We start from the raw sequence: 20,343 nt of genomic DNA, 5'->3' as shown, positions 1-20,343 counted from the left end.
AAGCAGTTCTACCTTCCTGAACTCCCCCAAAATTTTAAATTATAAGTAGTAAATCACTGATACAATATACACTTCACCAATACTTTTTAGTTGATTAATTGGAGCTTGCATTTGAGATGCCAGAAATTTATAGATTTTTGAAAACAATTCCGTATCTTAATTAAAAACATACTATCTTCCCCAAAATTGCTTGGGTTGGGCTCTAGTCCACATCACAACATCCACTGCAAGAAAACTCCAAGTCAGACTGCAGTGTAATTTCATTTAAAGACTATTTTATCTCATTAAATATCATTTGCACAGATCCCCATAGTTTTGAGGATCAACTTTTGCATTTTTGGTTAGTGAGATTTTTAACACATGGCTTAACCTCAATTAATTAACTGAAAATGCAAATTTGGTTTTGAATTTATAAGATGGGGACAAAAGGCCATTAAAAGATATATGATAAGGATAAAAACAGAAATGATATGTGACGTAAGATACTGCTAGCATTATCATACCTATTATCTAGGTATCATAATGTAAACTATGTAAAGTATATCTGAGATTTCTAAAATAATAAACCTCCTCCTTTCACCTTGAGCTTTCATTTCTTTCTGCAGATTATTTTTATCTTCTCAATCTTAACTGCTCAGATGAAAAAACATAGTGCTGTCTCTCTATAGGACTCGGAGGTATGATCAGGTCTGAGTTTAAATCTTGGTTCCACCAAATGCTAGCTGTGGGATCACCGGCGTGTTACAGAACCTTTCGGAACTTCTACTGGTCAGCGTTAACTTTGCAGTTTGTGCCTGCGTGCCAAATCACTTCAGCTGTGTCTGACTCTGCAACCCCATGGACTGTAGCCCGCCAGGCTCCTCTGTCCATGGGGATTCTCCAGGCAAGAATCCTGGGTGGGTTGCCATTTCCTCCTCCAGGGGATCTTCCCGGCCCAGGGGCCAAATACACATCTCTTACATCTCCTGCCTTGGCAGGTGGGTTCCTACCAGCACCACCAGTTAGGAAAGTTAGGGAAGCCCTAACTTGGTGGGGATAACATTAATTCATGGACGTCCTTTAAGGTTCAAAATACACAAGATACGTGTGTAAAACAGCTTATAACACTTGCCACTAAAATATTAATTTCTGCCCCCACCCCTTTAACAGGCTTAAGAGAACTCAATGAGATGCTCTCACAGGAAAATGGAGTACTTTGAATTTTGCTTTCATGGCCGACTTTGGTTCTTCTCTGACCTGTAAGCCACTGACAATGATTTTGTGAATTTTATGTCCTAGAACACCTTCCTGCCAGTCGCAGCCAGGCTCACGCTGCGACTGTGTGGCTGGGTTGGGGCATGCAGCCAGGGTACGGTTTTGTTCCCTAATGCCTTCTGAGCAGCCAGAGCTGGGAAAGCGAAGCCAACCATCCGCCCCTCCTGTTCCGTGGCCGCACCTGGCTGCCTACTGTACTAGTTATAAATGCCCTTGTCCATGAAAGCATCTGAGGACACGAGAGAGAGACGTGCACACATGTTCCAGGGGCACTTGTAAGTTTTTCCTGTTCTTCAAAATTCAAATCAATTAAGCACTGAAAAAAAAAATCAGTGAATAAAAGTTTTAAAAATCCGGTTTATAACTCATCTCCGCCAGGAGCTTTACCTAGCATGTCCCCACAGGAGTGCTCTAATTTTAGGCTCCCAGTTTCTAAACCTAGATTGGAACTGTCAATTGAGATAAAGTCTGTGAAAGACCTTCGTAGAAGGTACGGACAGGTACATAGGCTAACCATTCTTCTGAAGGCATCTGTGTGCTGATCTGTGTGGCTCGGTGCTAAAGAATCCAATGAAGGAAAGGCAGGAGATGCGGGTTTGATCTCTGGGTCGGAAAGATTCCCCTAGAGAAGAAAATGGCAACCCACTTCAATCCTCTTGCCTGGGAAATCCCATGGACAGAGGAGCCTGGTGGGCTACAGTCTATGGGGTTGCAAGGAGTCGGACAAGACTGAGAACTATTTTTATCTTGTTTGTAAATGTCTTGTTTCCCAGTGAGAATGGGCTGCACACTGCTCAGGCCCGGGGACCTTTACTCTCTTTGGTGTCTCCTGATTCTTCCTGCTATCCTCTGAAGTGGCTGAGTTGGTAAAGAATCCACCTGCAATGCAGGAGACCCTGGTTCGATTCCTGGGGTCGGGAAGATCAGCTGGAGAAGGGACAGGCTACCCACTCCAGGGTTCTTGGACCTTCCTTGTGGCTCAGCTGGTAAAGAATCCGCTTCAATGCGGGAGACCTGGGTTTGATCCCTGGGCTAGGAAGGTCCCCTGGAGAAGGGAAAGGCTACCCACTTCAGTATTCTGGTATGGCGAATTCCATGGGGTCACAAAGAGTCGGACATGACTGAGCAACTTTCACTTTCACTTGCGCTGCCCCAAAGTTTTTCTGCGGCATCCAGCTTGCCTCGATGTTCCTAGACCTCAGAACCTGTCTATGTACCTGCCAGGACCCATTGCTAAAAAGAATTCTTGAGGCTCACTTACACTGTCTTCTCTGAGCTCTTCCCAAACTGGGTTCCTTCCCTCGCAGCTTTTCAGTGCCCAGAGAATTTACATTAATTTTGATGTTAGGGTGAAAAACAAAACCAAACCAAAATTTTGTGTTTAAAAAAAGAAATTGATTTTTTTTTTTTTTTAAAGTACCTGTGCTTTTAAAAAAGGACAGGGTGGGGGGTGTGGAATTTTAACTCTCCAGGATCAGGAATCAGGTTTCCTGGCTGGTATGGGGACAGTGAGATCTCAGCCACCCTGAGGCTCAGGAGTGTGGGAGAGGGGCTAGGATTTCCTCTGGCTGATTGACGGTTGAGGCTTTCAGATGATGAGCCCATGTTCCCGAGTCGTTTCGGGGCTGACTCTCAGCTTGCTGAGACTTGGGCGATCGCTCTCAGTGGCCTACTATTTTGGATTTGGATGGCAGCATTCTAGTATGCCTGTTCCTCATCTTGTATTTAAACAATATTATGCTGAGAAATACAGCAGAAGTGAAGAAATTACAGATAGATATTTAAAACTCAAAATTCCTTCTCTTAATCCTCCCCCAAACACCAAAACTGTCTCAAAACCTACAATTAACGTCTGATGGTTAACAATGTGAAATTAACATTACCCAATAAAGTTATTATTAAAGTCTTTGAAACTTACAATTTTGCATCGCTTCTTTCTGTCCTATATTTTGCACATACTCAGAGGCAGGTATTAGGTAATTGACTTGTTCTAACCAAACAGCAAAAGCCAGAAGAGCCAAGAGGTGTTTAATAAACACTTGTTGACTGATTGATGGAACACACCGACCCAGGATCTCGGAGACAATGCATTCTTTGTGCGCTAAGGTAACATCGGTGGGTCCATTTTTATTATCAAGCATTTCTGCCATATTGAAGGGAGCAAGCCAGCCAAAAACTTAACCATCAGCAATGTGGCTCCTGCTCACAGAAGACACCCTGTTTCTTTCACACCTGTGTTCACTCTCAGCAACAGAGCCGGGCCCAGCTTCCACTCAACAATGCTGAGCTATGGAGGCACACGCCTGACGCAGACCAGCCATGACGCCACCCTGGGCTTCTCACCATGAATATCATCACAGCTACAAGTAACCGTTTGCACATATTAAAAAAAAAAAAATTCAACAAAAAACAAACATAAGAAACAACTATGTTTAACACTATTGGAGAGAAAAAAAACAGTATTGCAACTAATTTACAAAGACCCACCAAGTCTTCCTGCCTCTTTCTTCTGCAAGAAAGCAGAGCATGGAGAACCAAGTTTCCTGTTCCACACATGCACATCTGTGCCCACTGGTTCATTTCAGAAAGGATGGCCAGGCACGTGACATCTTCACAGCCACTTCTCTTTCTTTGCTGGGCCTTCAGGTTGGGGCTCAGGCAGGTTTTACACGAGGTCAGTGTCCGGGCCCCTGTGTGTGCTGCTCTGCCCTCCAGCTTCTGCCCTGGACATCCAGCTTTCTGGGGACTCGGCTACAGGCTGACATCGGTTGGTGCCTCCCACCTCCCACCTTTCCACAACACCCCTCACCCACCCAACACCGCCCACCTGCTCCCCAGAGGAGGCGGCTTTCTCTGCCTGATACGGCAACCGCAATGGCTTGTGACCCACCGGCTCTTCTGCGCTGTACCTGGAGCTGCTCAAGACCCCAGACTCCGTTTTCACAACCAACATGCCCTGAAGGTGTCCCACCTCCTCAGCAATCAGCATCCTTTACCACTTCCCACGGGAGCCACCTCCTTCTAAGTTGATGACATGTTTTGTCATTTTGGAAAATGTAAACAAACCAGTATGCCTTTCCTTTTTTTTTTTTTTTTTTAGTCCAGTTGACATACAATACCCATCTTTTCTTGTTATCGGCCGGAAGAAAGGAAGAGAACACACGCAAGCATGAGCCTCATCGGTCCCCCATAAGGAATTCTCTTTAACCCAGAACCTAAAACCTCTCCTCCCAGTTCTTGCTTGGAATCGTGAGTACCTGATCTCCAGTCTCTATGGCACGCCCCGAGCGGGACTGGCTGGTAGCCATGTGATATTGATTTGTTTTTACCATAGCAACAGCAAATTAAAACAACTAGCAGGCAGAAGGCAGGCTGTTAACCAGGGACGCTACACAACCAGTAGATTTCACAAGCGTATTTTTCTCCCCTCCTCTCATTTTCTCTTACTCCACTTGCACACATTTCCTACCCAAGTCAAAGCAAAAAGAGCACTAAATGCTTTGGGTACTACAAGGCCTGTGTCTGAAAGGATCTGGTCTGCACAGCTTCTAGTAATATTGCACAAGATCAAATGAGAACACGCACACAAGCGCTGCTCTGATTTTCTTGGAAATTATGTCGTGGTCTGAGGATGAATATCCCTAGAAAATTTTACGTGAACGTGAAGTAGAGTGAAGGGCTCTGTAACCATGACTCTGTATCTTAACACCGTAAGGCATTTTCCACAGTTTCATTCATAGGGTGGTTTTATCCCTTTTAACTAGCTCACTGTGTCAAGAGACAAACAACTTTTTTTTTTTGGATGCAAGGTCAAGGTCTCTCAAAATGCTAGAAGTATAAAGGGAAGTCTAGCAAGTATTAATCAATTCTATTAAGGGAGAGAAAAAAACGAGATGGGTGCTTGTTAGAGGCTATACAACCCAAGCAGTCCTAAAGAGGGTGCAAACTAGGGCTGGGAACTCCCCAGAACTCCAGGCTGTTCTAATGGAAATTCTTTCCCCGAAAGGCTCCCTATTAGAAACGAACCGTCCCTGGATCGCTGTAACCAAGGCTGCCACTTGTGACATGGGGCGAAGCGCCTGCTGCACCGGACCGCCCTTCCCTGGGTCCATCGACACTACCGCATGGTGATCTTTCTACCAGAGGAGCCGATCCCCCCATCACTGCCAGCCGTGAATTTGGTGGCATAGCCTGGGTCCTAAAGAGAGGCCCCGGGGGAAGCTGGCAACGGGGCCCCTGGGTGGTGGTGTCCGCCCAGGTGCCAAGAGACAGGCTGAGCTGAGGGGACCGAGGCCTGAAGCAGAGCCGGTCCACTCCCCGCCACAGCCAGAGCCCTGCCGACAAACGACCTGCCCGACGTGAGCAGGCAGGTAGGAGGAGATGCCCTATTTCTGCTGGAGAATCGGTTCAGGATTTCAGAAAGGACGGGAAAATGAAGACATAACTCAAGACCTGCCAAGGAAGAGTCCGAACGCTCCTAGCCAGGACATAAAGAAATATTCCTCTCCACGAGCTGGAATAAAAGAGCACACAGCAGAAAATAGTTGGGAGATGACGTCAGAAGTTCTGGGCGAGTGTCCTGCACTTCTCCTTGAAAGTAAAAACAGTGGGTCTAGAAGAATCTACGTGGCATTGCCCTTATTTAAATGAGGACTTCCACTGCTCCTTACAAAACAGACAAGCTGGCTGAAGAAACTTCATCTTATTTAGAGGCTCTAAGAACCTCTTTATTATTATTATTATTACTACTTTATTATCCTCGCAATGCACATACTATTCGGTCAACAAATATCTTTCCACTTAACCTTTGTCTTTTTCAAAGGCCAGCGGTGTTTCTTAAAGAACATTCACCATGGTAGTAGTGGTTAGGCAAGTCAAATTTTTTCCTTTTCTTCGCTTCAGTGCTTGCTAACTATTCTAAAAATGTTACACATTTATTGTAAACATATGCTTCCGAGGCCTAACAAAAAAGCACAGTTTCCTCATGCCTGGCAGAAATTTAAAACGGAAAAGGGCAGAAAGAATTCTTTAACAAATATATCCTTTCCTTCTCTTGGGCCAAGTGTGTTAAAAATAAATCTTCTCCATCATTTCTCACTGCTGCTTCTCGGCAAGAAAGTTGATATGGTTCGGCACAGTGAAAACACAGCTTTAAAAAGCTAGCCTGCCCTCATTAAATTATTCTGCTGGCTGTGTGTTCTCATTAAAAATGCATAAAGATCAGATAATTGCAGTAAGCATTATTAACCCAGCTTTACTTTTGAATATAATGGTTCCACTTTTAAGCTGGAAACAAAGGCTCAGACATGCCAGAAAAAGAAATGTAAACATTGAACTACAGTATCGAAAACTTGTCAGAAAGCTACCTCTAGCTGGCTTGTTAAAAATGTGCTTTTGAAACTCAATTAAAAGCCATGGCATTGGAGAGCTAGGTAGGTCCCTAATATCCCCTAAGTCGATGTATTTTTTTCTTTAAAAAACATTTCATCGATAATTCTTTACCAGGAAGTATTCCCGCCCCCCCCCCCACCCCCTTAATCACGAGCCCGGTTTCAAATCGCAGGATCAACGTAAACTTTATTTATTCGGGAGCTAACTATGGCAGTCTGAAAATATTTTTTTCTAGAACCAGAAAATAAGAATGCCCCCAAGAATTCAAATGGTTTCTGTTGAGTAATCAATGGTTCTATTCTTTGAAATAAAAACTCATTTTATGCTTCACCCCAAACAGGCGGCAGAGATTCACGCTTGGCCATTTCTTTTTTTTTTTCCAAATCAAAACGTTACGTAAAACTCCAGGGTCCCCCCCTGCAAGTATTTCGTTTGAATTAGTGGAACCCGGTTTCCCTGGCTTCCTGAAGCAACACACACGGAATGCAGCATACTGCAGCAAACTCTTCAAACATTCAGGGGGGAAAAAAAAGGAGAGGCGGGGGGACGATTTCCCTACCTTGTTTAGCTCTGGCTCTGCTTCTCTGTTACAGTAACCCCAGGAACATCTGGTAGAATCAAGCGGCCGCGGTTTCTTCGCTGCATCCTGGGGAAGAAATTTCCATGTAAATAGTTCTCATTCCCTGCTGATTGTACTCTGGGAGCCGTCTGCCGTATCTGGAAAATTTTGCCTTCAGATGATGAAGCAAAGACAGTCTAAACTCTGTTGCTGTAAGCTGCAGCCCTTCCTTCCGACAAGCCCCGCCCCGCCGCGGGCAGCCAATCGCCAGCCAGCTCGTCAGCGCTGCTCGTCTGAACCGGGCGCTCATTGGACGACGGACACAGCAACACTGCACTTGCGGTGTGTGAAAACAGTGCATCCATACTGATGAAAGAGGAATTTCCCTCTCGGAGGAAGGCAGTCAGAGCCCCGAGGCAAAGTGGCACGTCATTGGCAGAGCAGAGAGGGGGCAGCTCCCCGAGAACACCCTCTAAGCCTAGCCAGCCCAGAGCCCGCGGTGGCACTGCGAAGACTTCGGAAAACACAAAACTCGGCCAGATTCAGGAGACCTCCAGGTTGTGCATGAAACTGAAGTCGTTATCCCATTGGACAAAGCATCTATCTATCTATCTATTTTTTTTTAAAGGCAAACAATTCCGTGTCTGCTGTGGAAATGAATACACCTTGCAAAACATTTGCATCTGATTTTCACTCTTGAGGAGGAACGAGTTAACCCAAGTGCATGGTCACAATTCAAAACAGGCTTGTGTCCCGCACACAGTTTTCCTGTATAACATCTGTTAGGGCAGTGCTTAATTACTGGAGCCCATATACCTTTTCTCTAAGTTTTCAGACTCCTGGGGGCCTTCAGTTGAGAAATTCTGAACAATAGAGTTGATATCTCTGCTTCACCCTTGGCAGGCCCCCCTGAGAGGATTAGGTGTGCCCTCACCTGACTCTAAGGTTCCTCAGGTACCACTTGATAAATACCGTGCATTGGTCCATATTGTCATTAATGAAGCAGCCATTAACCAGAGGCTGTTTGCTGTTGAACACACTTGTCCCGAGATCCTAGGGTCACCATCAGGTGCGACCCCACAAAGGATAATGTGGAGGTGCTGAAGTTCCCTGAGATAAAGCAAGAAAGGAACAGAAAGGTTGGTAAATGTTATTTATTTTCCCCAGTCAGTGTTACTGTTTTGATACACACACACACACACACACACACATATATGTATGGTGTTTAGAAAACACAAAAAGTGTACATTTCCTTCCGCTAAACACAACATTTTGAATTTTTTGGAAAACCTGTGTTATGATTACAAAGCTAGTCCAAGGCAGGAACAAAGCCCCATTCATCTGAAAGGTTGAATCCTTGGCACTATTGTTTATAAGTGATTGTTCGCTGCATCTGTGATGAAGTGACAGTTGGAGTGGAATGTAATGGTTTCTTTCGATTTTACCAATTTCATTTAAAAATCACAATATTTCATAATGGCTTGTAGGCTGTTTCTTGTAATAGAATACCATACTTTATTCCCCTCGAATCTTATATTTATCATTTCATCCCAGTGTAAATCCATCATAAACATAACTTGCAGGCTATCATCTACTATAATTTTTCTGAAAATTTTAATGATCTCTGTGGTTGAATAGCTAAACCACTATTTTTAAATATCCTTAGTATCATGCTTCATGTAAATGGAATATCTCAGGTTTATGGATATCTGCTTCCTGACCCCCCTCTGATTATGATTGTAAAACTACCTTTCCCTTGATTCCAATCCTGAAATTTTAGTCTTCTTTGACTCATTTTCTATTTGCATGCAGTGAAACTAAATCTGGATGATTTTTTCCTTCTAGCTAGTTCACAACTCTGACCTATTATCCAGCTAATACAAATGCTAATAAGCTGGCTTCTGAGATTCAAGCCTACCCATGTTCACACTCCCCAGTTGCCAGACAGGTTTTCCAAAGTCATGTAGTGTCTTGTTCCTTTCCTAGTCAAGTCTTCTCTCTATAAAATCCAAATGACTGACTTTCAAAGTCCTTCATAATCTGGGCCCTCCTTTCTACCCAAATTTTTCTGAGCTGTTTTTCTAAGTACTTTCTGGTGGAGTCATGCCTGAGTCTCCTGGCTCCTAGAACCCATCTATAGACCTGACTCCCCAGAGCTTCACTCAACAAAATCTCCCCCAACCTTTAGATCTCTGCTTGAATCCTCTTTCTTTTCTGATGGCTTCCTTGCTCACATTGTCTTCTCTGATGCTCTCCTGTAAAAGCAATCTGCGATGTTTGCTGTACCAGACCATTTAACCCTTAGTGAAGAGCTGACGTTCCCATCTCAGAAGGCTTGGCTTGATAGTATATTAATTAAGTTACTGTATGTAAAGTGTCTATACCATGGCTGATGGATGATAAACACTAACCGATGGTTCTTCTTATCTTAATTTCTATATTGTTCATTGCATGTAGCAAGATGCCATGCACAAACTTGCTGAATTCATAATTTGTATCTCAAGAATTGATATGTCCATCCAAGTGTACCAGCCAAGAATCTGGCAGTCATTCTTGACCCTCCTCTCCCCAGGCATTATATGAAATCTATCATCAAAGCTTGTCGAGTTTCAGTCAGTCAGTTCTGTTGCTCAGTCGTGTCCGACTCTTTGCGATCCCATGGACTGCAGCACTCCAGGCTTCCCTGTCCATCATCAACTCCCGGAGCTTGCTCAAACTCGTGTCCACTGAGTTGGTGATGCCATCCAACTATGGTATCCTCTGTCGTCCCCTTCTCCTCCTGCCTTCAATCTTTCCCAGCATCAGGGTCTTTTCCAATGAGTCAGTTCTTCACATCGGGTGGCCAAAATATTGGAGCTTCAGCCTAATGGTCAAGTTTAGCACCTAAATATTTTGAAATGTTTCACTCTGCTCCATCTCCACCTGTGCAGCTTTGTCCCAACTCGCAGTGTTCTTCATCATGACTACTGAAATAGCCTCTTAGCAGGTGTTCTGCATATATTCTTAATCCCTTCAATCCCTTTTCTGCACATCAGCTAGAATAATAACAATTTAAAAATTGAATTCTGACTACTCCATATTCCTTTGCTTAAAAACCTTTACTACAAGCTGAACCGTGTCCCCACCCCCAAAATTCATATATTGAAGCCCTAAGCCCCAGTGTGATGGCATTTGCTGATGAGGCCTTTGGGTGGTAATTTGGTCATGGGGCTTCCTTGGTGGCTAAGATGGTAAAGAATTTGCCTGCAATGCAGGAGACCCAGGCTCAATCCCTGGGTCTGGAAGAGCCCCTGGAGAAGGGAATGGCAAACCACTCTAGTATTCTTGCCTGGAGAATTCCATGGACAGAGGAGCAAGGCTGGCTGCAGTCCATGGGATCTCAAAGAGTTGGATACAACTGAGCAACTAACACTTTCTTTCACTTAGGTCATGAGGATGGGGCCTACATGATGGGATTAGTGTCCTCATAAGAAAAGACATCAAAGAGAGAGATTTTTCTGCTTTCTCTCTCTCTCAGCCAACTGAGAATACAACAAGAAGGCTGTCAGAAAGAGAGCTCTCACCAGAACCCAACCATGCTGGCATGCTGACTTCAGACTTCCAGCCTTTAGTACTGTGAGAAAATTAATTTATGTTGTTTAAGCTACCAGTCTGCATGGTATTTGGTTACGGCCGCTTGGACTGACTAATCTAACCTTTGAACCCTTTTGAGTTGCTCTTAGGAAGAGGTGACAGTTCTCAAAATGGCCCACAAGGTCTTGAGCTATCCAGCTCTTGCCTACCTCTCCAGCCTAACCAGAGGCCAGTTCTTCAGGGAACCCTTCCCCAACCCCCAAGATGAGCTCAGGTCCACCTGTTGTTTTCTCTCGCTCTAGAGCAGTGCTTCTCAAATTTAATACGCATGTAAATCCCCCCCAGGGATCTTGTTAACATGCACATTCTAGTTCAGTAGTTTTTAGGTAGATGCTAAGCATTGCTAACAAGCTCCCAGGTGATGCTGCTGCGGCTGCTGGTCCATGGACTATTCTTTGAGTAGCAAGACTTTATAGGTCTTGTTCACCTTATAGCACTTTTTACAGGACATGGTGATCCATTTCTTTGGTTAATTGCTTAAGCTCTGTCTTCTCAACCAGCTTGTCAGTGTCAGAGTCATCACTGCCTCTCCAGCATCTAAGCTAGAGTGTGCCTGGCGCAGAAGAGGAGAGCCTCAATAAGAAATGTGTGTGGAATGAATGAACTGATCAATACAATGTACTGCAGATCCAAGCTGGACTTCTGGGTTTTTTTTTCCTTTTTCTCCTCCTCCTCTGCTTTGTGCCTGATTTAAATCCCCATCACTTTTTGTCTATTCTTCACCTCTCTGCCTCCAGTCTAGCCCCTCACTTCTCACTTTATTCACAACACCACAACAAAACTAATCTTTTAAAAACACAAATTGAATCATGACATTACTGCACAGTCAGTCAATGACTGCCTATTACCTTCAGATGAAATGACTAAGACTTGAATAGATTCTCTCAACACTCCTCCAGAACTCACTTCCCTCCTATTCACATCTAGTAAATGTTAGTTTTATTCCCTAGACTGTGTTACGTCCCCTCCCCCTTTTTATGGCCTTGCCCCATGTCATGAAGGATCTTAATACTCAGACCAGGAATCAAACCTGCATGTCCTGCAGTGAAAGTGTGGACTCTTAAGCACTGGACCATCAGGGAAGCCCCTTCCCTCTTTAATTTAGAGCCTGGATTTCTTCTGCGTGAAACATCTTTTATTTCATTTACTTTTATCAAATGCATTTCCATCCAGAAACATTTAATGTACTCATCACCTCTCCCAGGAAGCCTTTCCTGACCCCTGTAACGTCCCTGACAATTTGATATTTTTTTCTTTATAGCAATTACCACATCAATTAGCAATTAAATAGGTCTTACTTGTTTATGTACCTCACTAGTCTCCAAGAGAGATGTGACCATGTCTTTCTTACTCATTAGTTTATCCCAATACCTAGAATATGTAGTGATATAACAGACATTTATTAATAGTTATTAAGTGGTTGAGGGCTTCCCAGGTGGCATTAGTAGTAAAGGACACCCCTGCCAATGCAGGAGACATAAGAGACGTGGGTTCAATCCCTGGGTCAGGAAGATTCCCTGGAGGAGGGCATGGCAACCCACTCCAGTATTCTTGCCTGGAGAATCCTATGGACAGAGGAGCCTGAGTGCTGTGTAATGGTTAAACGGATAAACTTAAAAGTGCTCAGTTGCTAAGTCGTGTCCAACGCTCTGTGACTCCCTGGACTGTAGCCCCCCAGTCTCCTCTGTCCATGGAATTTTCCAGGCAAGAATACTAGAGTGGGTTGCCATTTCCTCTTCCAGGGGATTTCCCTGACCCAGGGATCGAACCTGCATCTGCTGACTCTCCTGCACTGGTGTATTCTTTACCACTGAGCCACCTGGTGTGCCCAAACTTGAAAATAGCACTAGTAATAAAGTGGCAAAGGCAAATTCAGGGCTCAGGCAAAAAAAAAAAAAAAAAGATAATGATAGAGGCAATGGATTTGATCTATATATTAAAAAATATTTCTCTAAATAAGGGAAAGTTGAAATATTATAAAAGCAAAAAAAGCCATGTAGTTATAATCATCTTCTTTGTTGATACATCAGAGTTAGCAAGCTTACAGGCAAGAGGAAAATTAATCTTTGATGATGTGCAAAATGGAGGTGATTTCCATAGAAACAAAGCCTTCCTTCGAGTGGAAATGGATAGGTGTCCTAGAACAGGTGCAAGTGTTGAGTTTCCGGAAGAGATGGCTAGAAAGGAGAAGTTTGTTTATAGCAAAAGAGAAATGAGACAGGATGACAACTTGCAGATGGGCCAGGTCCATGACAATTCAACCTCAGGGCACATTCCTCTCTCAGTGTAATATTTCTACTCTATACTTCCCTACTTGGTCCTTTGTAGATACGGCTTTTATTTTCCTCTGGTAGGCTACCCACTCCAGTATCCACAGGCTTCTCTGGTAGCTCAGATGGTTAAGTTCTCCTGCAGTGCAGGAGACCTGGGTTCAACCCCCGGATCGGGAAGATCCCCTGGAGGGGGGCATGGGAACCCACTCCAGTATTCTTGCCTGGAGAATTCCATGGACAGAGCAGCCCAGCGGGCCACAGTCCATGGGGTCACAACGAGTTGGACACAATAGAATGACTAAGCACAGTTTTATGTATAAATCCTGTTAGAAGTCGTTTGAGGACACAGACCATGCATTTAAGTCATGTTGTATCCTCTATACTGCCTAGCATGGAGTAGTGCTGAATTAATTTTGGTTGATGGATTTTTATTTATGAATCTGGAGAAAAAGTTGCATAATTAGAAGAAATGGATAGGTTTTTTTTTTTAATATGCAGGTTGTTGAAAATGCAGCAAGAGATAGAGACTTTGTTTTATAATTGTTAGAAAAAAATTATAGTGTTTTCAATTAAATTTATTACAAAAAATTCAACTGGTTCCTACATTTTCTCTGTAGCTCCAGGAGCAGTAGACTCTGGGAAAAATTAAAACTAACACTTCTGGGTTAAAAAAACATGAATTGCCTAAAGCATGTAAATGAAATACTGTCTGAGAAATCCTTTGCATAGAACATTGCACATAAATGCTTCATATATGTTAACTACAACTCTTATTACTACTGCTATTATTATCATCATCTTTAGTTTCTAGAATTCTAGCAAGATTTCATTGAGGAGTCCACGTGGTTATGGAGTAGAGATTTCCAACCTTTCTTGGTTTGTGGCAGTATTTTTTTCACTGTGCTGCTAGGCCAAAGAAACATCTAATTGTTCTATTTATTAACTAGGTTCTAACAACTTAGTGTTTAGGTTTTCACAAATTTTTAGCTGATTGAAAAGTTGCTATAAAAAGTTTGAAAGAAAAAACAATATTTTTATTTCATTCTTGAATAACCCTAATTAGTTATTAATGAAATGTGAGTGCCTTTTGGGCACTACCTACATTTCTCAAAGCTTGCAATAAGATTGAAAAGCCCTGCTCTGGTTTCCTGCTCCATATTGACTTTTGTGTGGTACTTGCTTTTCTTCTTAGCAAGTGCTAAAAGTCTAACTTTGCAAAGATATATGATATCATTGAAAGGAATGAAGTGTGATTCTATCATTGGAATTGAATTACCTTGAATTAATAGTTGGCACAGTATCTGACAAATGTTAAATATTTCTGTGTTTCCCCTGGAAATATGAAATATCCCATGGAAGGCCCTGTGTTCACTGCAATCTCCCAGGGTGACTCGTGGTTCAATTTGGGAACCATGGCACTAAAGCAAGAGTTGAGATAGGTTGGCCAACATCACCTGTCCCCATGGGTTTTTTTTTTTTTCCTTCTGGTATGGCAGCTGTATCAGGCTTCTTGTCCTGAGGTTCAAGGACATTAATAGTTGCAGAGACACGGTCAGGTCATGTCCATTTCTGAAACTGAGGGCTTTAAAAACAAACTTCTAAGGAGTGGGTGAACCTTATGGTCCTCAGAATTTCAGCTGCTTGTGGGTCAAAGAGAGTAGAACGTGTTGGATCAAAGAGGATACTGATGCTCCCAGCTGTTCATGGGGAGAACTTGATAGTGACCAGTTGCCTTTCAAAATGATGAATTCGGAAAACAAATGGAAAGAGGAAGGAACAATGAGTCTTTTTCCTATAATCTCTCTTTATTAAGACCACACACGTCTTTTGCAGCTCATCCCCATGGTTCTTCCAGGCCGGCTGTGAGATCACCATGCTTCCCTTCCACTTCCTGTTGTGTCCACCATAACTTGACCCTTCAGTTAGAAGAAAGGGTGAGTATCCTTAGACCTTGTCTCTACCTTCTTGTAGCCAAGTGGCGTGCCTGTCAGAGAGAAGAATCCTCCAGACCTGAAATTCCAGAGGGGGCTGGCAGGCTCCCCTGTTGGGTTGCCTGAAAGAATCTCCCATCCATTACTCCTACCCATCTTCTGAGTGAGGAATCAAGCTGGACTGGGGTTTAATAAGAACTGGATGGAAGGACATCTACTTACTTGGTTCTCCTTCCCTTTCTTTTCCATAGCACCTGCCACTTCGCCGTCATATATAATCTACTTGATATTTATTGTTTATTGTCCATTTCCTCCACTAGGATGTAGTGGGCAGGGAGCTTTTCCAGTTTTGTTCATTAGTATAGTCCAAGTGCCTATCATAGTACTTGATGTGGAGCTGATGATAAATATCCATTAGATAAATGAATAAAACATGAGAGGCCTGAAATGCGAGTAGGAAATTGTGCATGAGACACAACCAGCAAGGTTGGAGCGGCACTTCCTGGGGGCCTTCCAAGGGTCATTAGTGCAAACCAGGGTTGACTCAAGACCAGTGGCTGCCGGTGAAACCTTGTGCTACCCAGCAATGTCATGTCCGGATCTTTGTGACCCCATGGACTGCAGCTCACCCAGGGTCCTCTGTCCATGGGATTTCTCAGGTAAGAATACTGGAGTGGGTTGCCATTTCCTCCTCCAGGAGATCTTCTTGACACAGGAATCGAACCTGCATCTCCCACATTGGCAGTTGGATTCTTTATCTACTGAATCACCAGGGAGTCCCCAACATCTTTTATCAGATGCCAGATCTTCCTACTCTATGGAGGTCCTCAACTTTGCTAGCAACGTGTGACCAACTTGAGACCAACATGTCCCCAGGGCTAACTTGCTGCTCATTCTTTGGGACCACGTTACCTGGACATCCCCGTGGCTCCAGGACATCTTGGATAGACCATGTGTTCACAGCTGTCCCTCTTGTTCAAACCTTGGAGACCATTTGCCCAGGTTTTTCTGGCCAGCAGAGGGTCCTTGGTGGTTCTATAGAGACCTGTGTGGAGAAATATCCTTCCAAATCATAACTGTATCTAAATTCTATGTTTCAATGAAAACACCAAGTTCTGGAAAATGAGTTCTTCATCTCTTCCCTCCATCAAATACCACTCATGACAAGTGTTTCTCAGAAGTTCCCGTAGTCTTGGGGGTTTCGGAGAGGGTCCGTGCTGCATGAGAGGTCACTTAATCGTGTTTGACTCTGAGTCACCCTATAGACTGCGGCCTCTGTCCATGGGATTCCCCAGGCAAGAATACTGGAGTGGGTTGCCATGCCCTCCACCAGAGGATCTTCCTGACCCAGGGATCGAACCCACATTTCTTATGTCTACCTGCGTTGGCAGGTAAATTTTTTACCACTAGCACCACCTGGAAAGCCCTCCAAAGGGGTGGAGACAATTTATTAAATATTTACATAGTAATTACTATGTGTTGTGTACAGCACTGTGAAATACATGCCATTCCTATCCCAGCCTTATTTTACAGAGGAGAAAAGTCACCTGCACAGTGAAGGAACCTTTCTGGGGCCACACAGCTACACACTGGTGGAGCCCATCTCTCCCAAGGAGGCTGGCTTCAGAGTTCATTTTCTTTGCCCCTAGTGCATGCTGGCTCTAAGTGTGACAGAGAAAAAAAAATCATACAGTAAATGAGAAGGTGTCAAGTGTTTAAAAAAGAAAAGAAGGAAAAGTAGGACACTGTACGGGGGACCAGGCAACCTTACAATGAGTAGGCAGGACAGGCCTTCTTGACACAGTGCCCTTTGAGCTGACATTTGCGGAGGTGAGGGAGTGTGTCATGGGCTGCTGGAGGAGCCTGTTCCAAGCCGAAGATGCAAACTCCAGAGAGCACTCTGGAAGACCTCCCCGTGGGAGGGACTTCTGTGTTCAAGTGCTCTGGCCTCCAGTTTGTCAGTGAATCCCACCCCTTCCTTCTTCGTAGTTTTTCTCAGCTCTGTCCTGTTTTCTTCCTTGCTGTTTCTGTTGTTGAGTCGCTCAATCATGTCCAACTCTTTGAGACCCCATGGACTATAACCCGCCAGGCTCCTCCGTCCATGGGATTTTTCAGGCAAAAATACTGGAGTGGGTTGCCTCCTCCATGGGATCTTCCTGACCCAGGGGTTGAACCCATGTCTCCTGTGTCTCCTTCACTTGCAGGCATATTCTTTACCACTGTACCCCCTGTTCTCTCCTTACTAATGTCATAATCCATTATTCAAATCAGTCCATTCCACTGGCTTCTGTTTTTCTGACTTCCAACCCAGGACTCCCCTCGCTGCCTTCCCTCTGTTAACCATCAGAAGGGGAACAGATCTTTCTTTTGGCTTCTAAATGTTTCCTTGTTTGCCCTTTCACTAAATTTAGGCTGATTCATCAAATCATCATCTCATGCAGATAATCCATTCTGTATATTCTCTGTATATTCTCAATCCTCTCTGTATATTCTCAATCATTAAAATTTCAAACTTATATAAAGTGTTCTGAATTTTCTTCAAAGGCCATGTGACATCTTTTGTAATAAAAATTTTATCTTTGTTCAAAAAAATAATTTGTCCAAAAAGAAAGTATCTGGCTTTGTTTTATCTGCTACAGGAAAGGGATCATGCCATGGGTAGATTTTTTTTTTTCTTTTACCAGAAATGGGCAATTATTTAGCCTTCCTTCTGAATCAGAGAGAAAAACAGGTTCACCTTAGCAACAGAATTCTGATGCCGATGTCATCACCTCGCATCATTCTGGTCTCATGTCACTGTGTTCTTTCTCTAAAATCTTAAACCTTTAAATCCCAACGCTTTATAGATCTTTGCATTGAAAAGGCTTGATGAGAAAGGAAGAAATCACCATAGTTAAATATTCACTGAGTCATAATCCTGAACTCTCTTAAGCCGGTCTCCTTTCTACAACCAAACAAAATGAGAACAGTTCCTTTTCGACTCACTCCAATTTTTGCCACGACTTTGCCTGCCTCCTTGTATCTCTCCACCTGAGCTGAAGCCCACGCACTCCCTCTCTGTGCCCCCAGCCCATCGGATGGCCAGCCTAGCCAACAAGCCTGATCACTTACAAATGTAATTATTTTATTTTGCAAAGCAGCCCAGACCCTGAGGCGATTATCGTGAGATTACAATCGTGGAGCCTAGGGCTGAAAGATATCTTACTATGCATCTAGATTCTAGCCCCTTATTTGAAGACAAGGAAACAGAAACACAATGCTTGACTTTTATTAAAGCAGAAGAAATTTTAACCTCTAGAAGTTTGTACTTCCTCAAAATTTCCTTGAGGATTATTACAGGGGGTCATACTATACACTGGGTATAGGTAATCTATCAATAGACATGGGTTTGGGTGGACTCCAGGAGTTGGTGATGGACAGGGAGGCCTGGCATGCTGCAGTTCATGGGGTCGCAAAGAGTCGGACACGACTGAGCGACTGAACTGGACTGAACTGAATACTATAGACTACTTGGACCCGAATTCCCTGCATCCCTCCCCAGGCCCTTCCCCATGACCTTCTCAATACACAAAAATTCCAGACACCTAACTGGCTGAATTACAAGAACAAGAAATCCTTCTTGTACCAGATACTGGTCTGAAACTCCTCCACTTAGAAGTTTAAATACTGACTGTGGTCTCAAAATAAATAACTTTTCAAAATTCACAGTTGTGTGAGATTGTTTAAGTTATGTTATTTGCAGTAATACACATTTGTATATATCGACCGGAGAAATTTGCTATCAATGAATAGAAAACTATCCACATACATATGACACTTTGGCTAACCTAGGCTCTCAGCTTTCAAAACCACAAGCTCTGCTACAAACACAAAGACTTCCTTCATAAGCTCTCATCACACATTAACTGTCGTGTTCCAAAAGTAATTTCAAAAGTTCTCCATTTGCTGGATCCCTGACTAAGAAGCACAGATGATATTTTTAATCTATTTTAATCTTAAAGTTATTTTTAACATAATTAAGCACTTATAACTTTGCTTTATATATACTTGGAGTTACATAACATTGCTGAGCTAATAATTTGCACCACACTTTTAAAAACTGTATTCTCAAGATTTCATGTTTAAGTATAATGAAGAAATTGCCTTTTGGTTGGAAATCAACATTTCCCTTTGAAAGGATTTCTTAATATTGAAAACAGCAAAACAAAAAATTTCCGACCTTCTAGAAATGTAAGCTTCACCAAATGGGCAATTAGAATGTGTTTTTCATACTGAATCAACTAATAAGTACTCGTTGCCCTAATTAAACTAACTGACACCCCAATATGAATCTTATTGTTGTTCTCAGAGGAGGAAAAATGGGCTGTCTAATTTATCTTTATGTCTTTAATAGTGGAAAGATTATTATTAAGCACTCATATACTCTCTTTTGAAAAGTGCTTTACAATAACATTACTTCATACTTATACTCAATCTGGGAGTCCACTTTATTTACATTCATTTTACAAGTAGAGAAACTGAGGCACCAGAGGACGAAGGCTTCACTCTGAGTCTCTAAAGAAGCTAGGTGGGTGGTGAACCCAGATTTTGTGTAGAATGTAGGCCCTTCAGTGGCACAAATACCCTAGACATAGTCTAATCCTAAAACTTGAGCAAAGATTCAGACTCAATTGCCATGTTTTAGCAGAGAGGTGGCAAGTGAAATTTTGGTGAGTTCTCTTGTTCATGAAGAGGAAAATAAAGAGGAAAAGGCTTGTTTTAGAAACATGGAAATACAGAGAACTTCCTGAATGTTCTAAAGAAAACACAGAGGTTTAATTTTAAAATGCATAATTAAATTACTTGAATCATTTCTTTATGGTATTCTGAATTCATATCTTATATGTTTTTAGCTGCTTGGGTGGCCTGTTTGATTTTACTGCCCCAAGACTTTAAGAACTGCTTAGTGGACGAACCAGATACAGCTTGACAGATCAAACAAGTATTTTGTAAGCACACATTTTCAGTTAGTTTACTTAGTCCCTGAGGTAAATGGCCAGGACCACTGTATATGACTAGAGAGGTTATGCGTGGCAAATTTTCAGGGTGTTATTCCAGGGCGTTATTCAGGTGACTGCAGAACACATAAAATACATGCTCCACTGGAGTTAGGCAGTACACAACCTGCTCAACTGTACATGTCTATCTAGATAACCTCTTTAGATTAAGATTGGAGTGGTAGATGCCAATGGGGCTGGTCACAGATTTGCCAATTTTAGATAATCTTTGTGTTTCTCCTCTGACTTTTTCCTACTCTTCTGTA

The 20,343-nt window shown here is 43.0% G+C and overlaps 1 protein-coding gene across 4 annotated transcripts in view; it reads right to left on the bottom strand.

Annotated features, from left to right (window-relative positions):
* Positions 1 to 7,427, bottom strand: part of MBNL2 (muscleblind like splicing regulator 2) — a 164,384-nt gene extending 156,957 nt beyond the window's left edge. Inside the window, exon 1 of one of the 4 annotated variants that reach the window (XM_065902263.1) lies at positions 7,205 to 7,427. The gene's annotated coding sequence lies outside the window, so the exon portion shown is untranslated. The remainder of the gene's footprint in view (positions 1 to 7,204) is intronic. The other 3 variants (XM_065902262.1, XM_065902265.1, XM_065902264.1) reach the window with 3 other exon arrangements.
* Between the last annotated feature and the right edge of the window lie 12,916 nt (positions 7,428 to 20,343).

The sequence above is a fragment of the Muntiacus reevesi genome, chromosome 11 (assembly GCF_963930625.1).
Source record: "Muntiacus reevesi chromosome 11, mMunRee1.1, whole genome shotgun sequence".
NCBI classification, from domain to species: domain Eukaryota; kingdom Metazoa; phylum Chordata; class Mammalia; order Artiodactyla; family Cervidae; genus Muntiacus; species Muntiacus reevesi.
The sequence above is the reverse complement of the archived record's forward strand: the minus strand, read 5'-3'. Positions and strand labels throughout refer to the sequence as shown.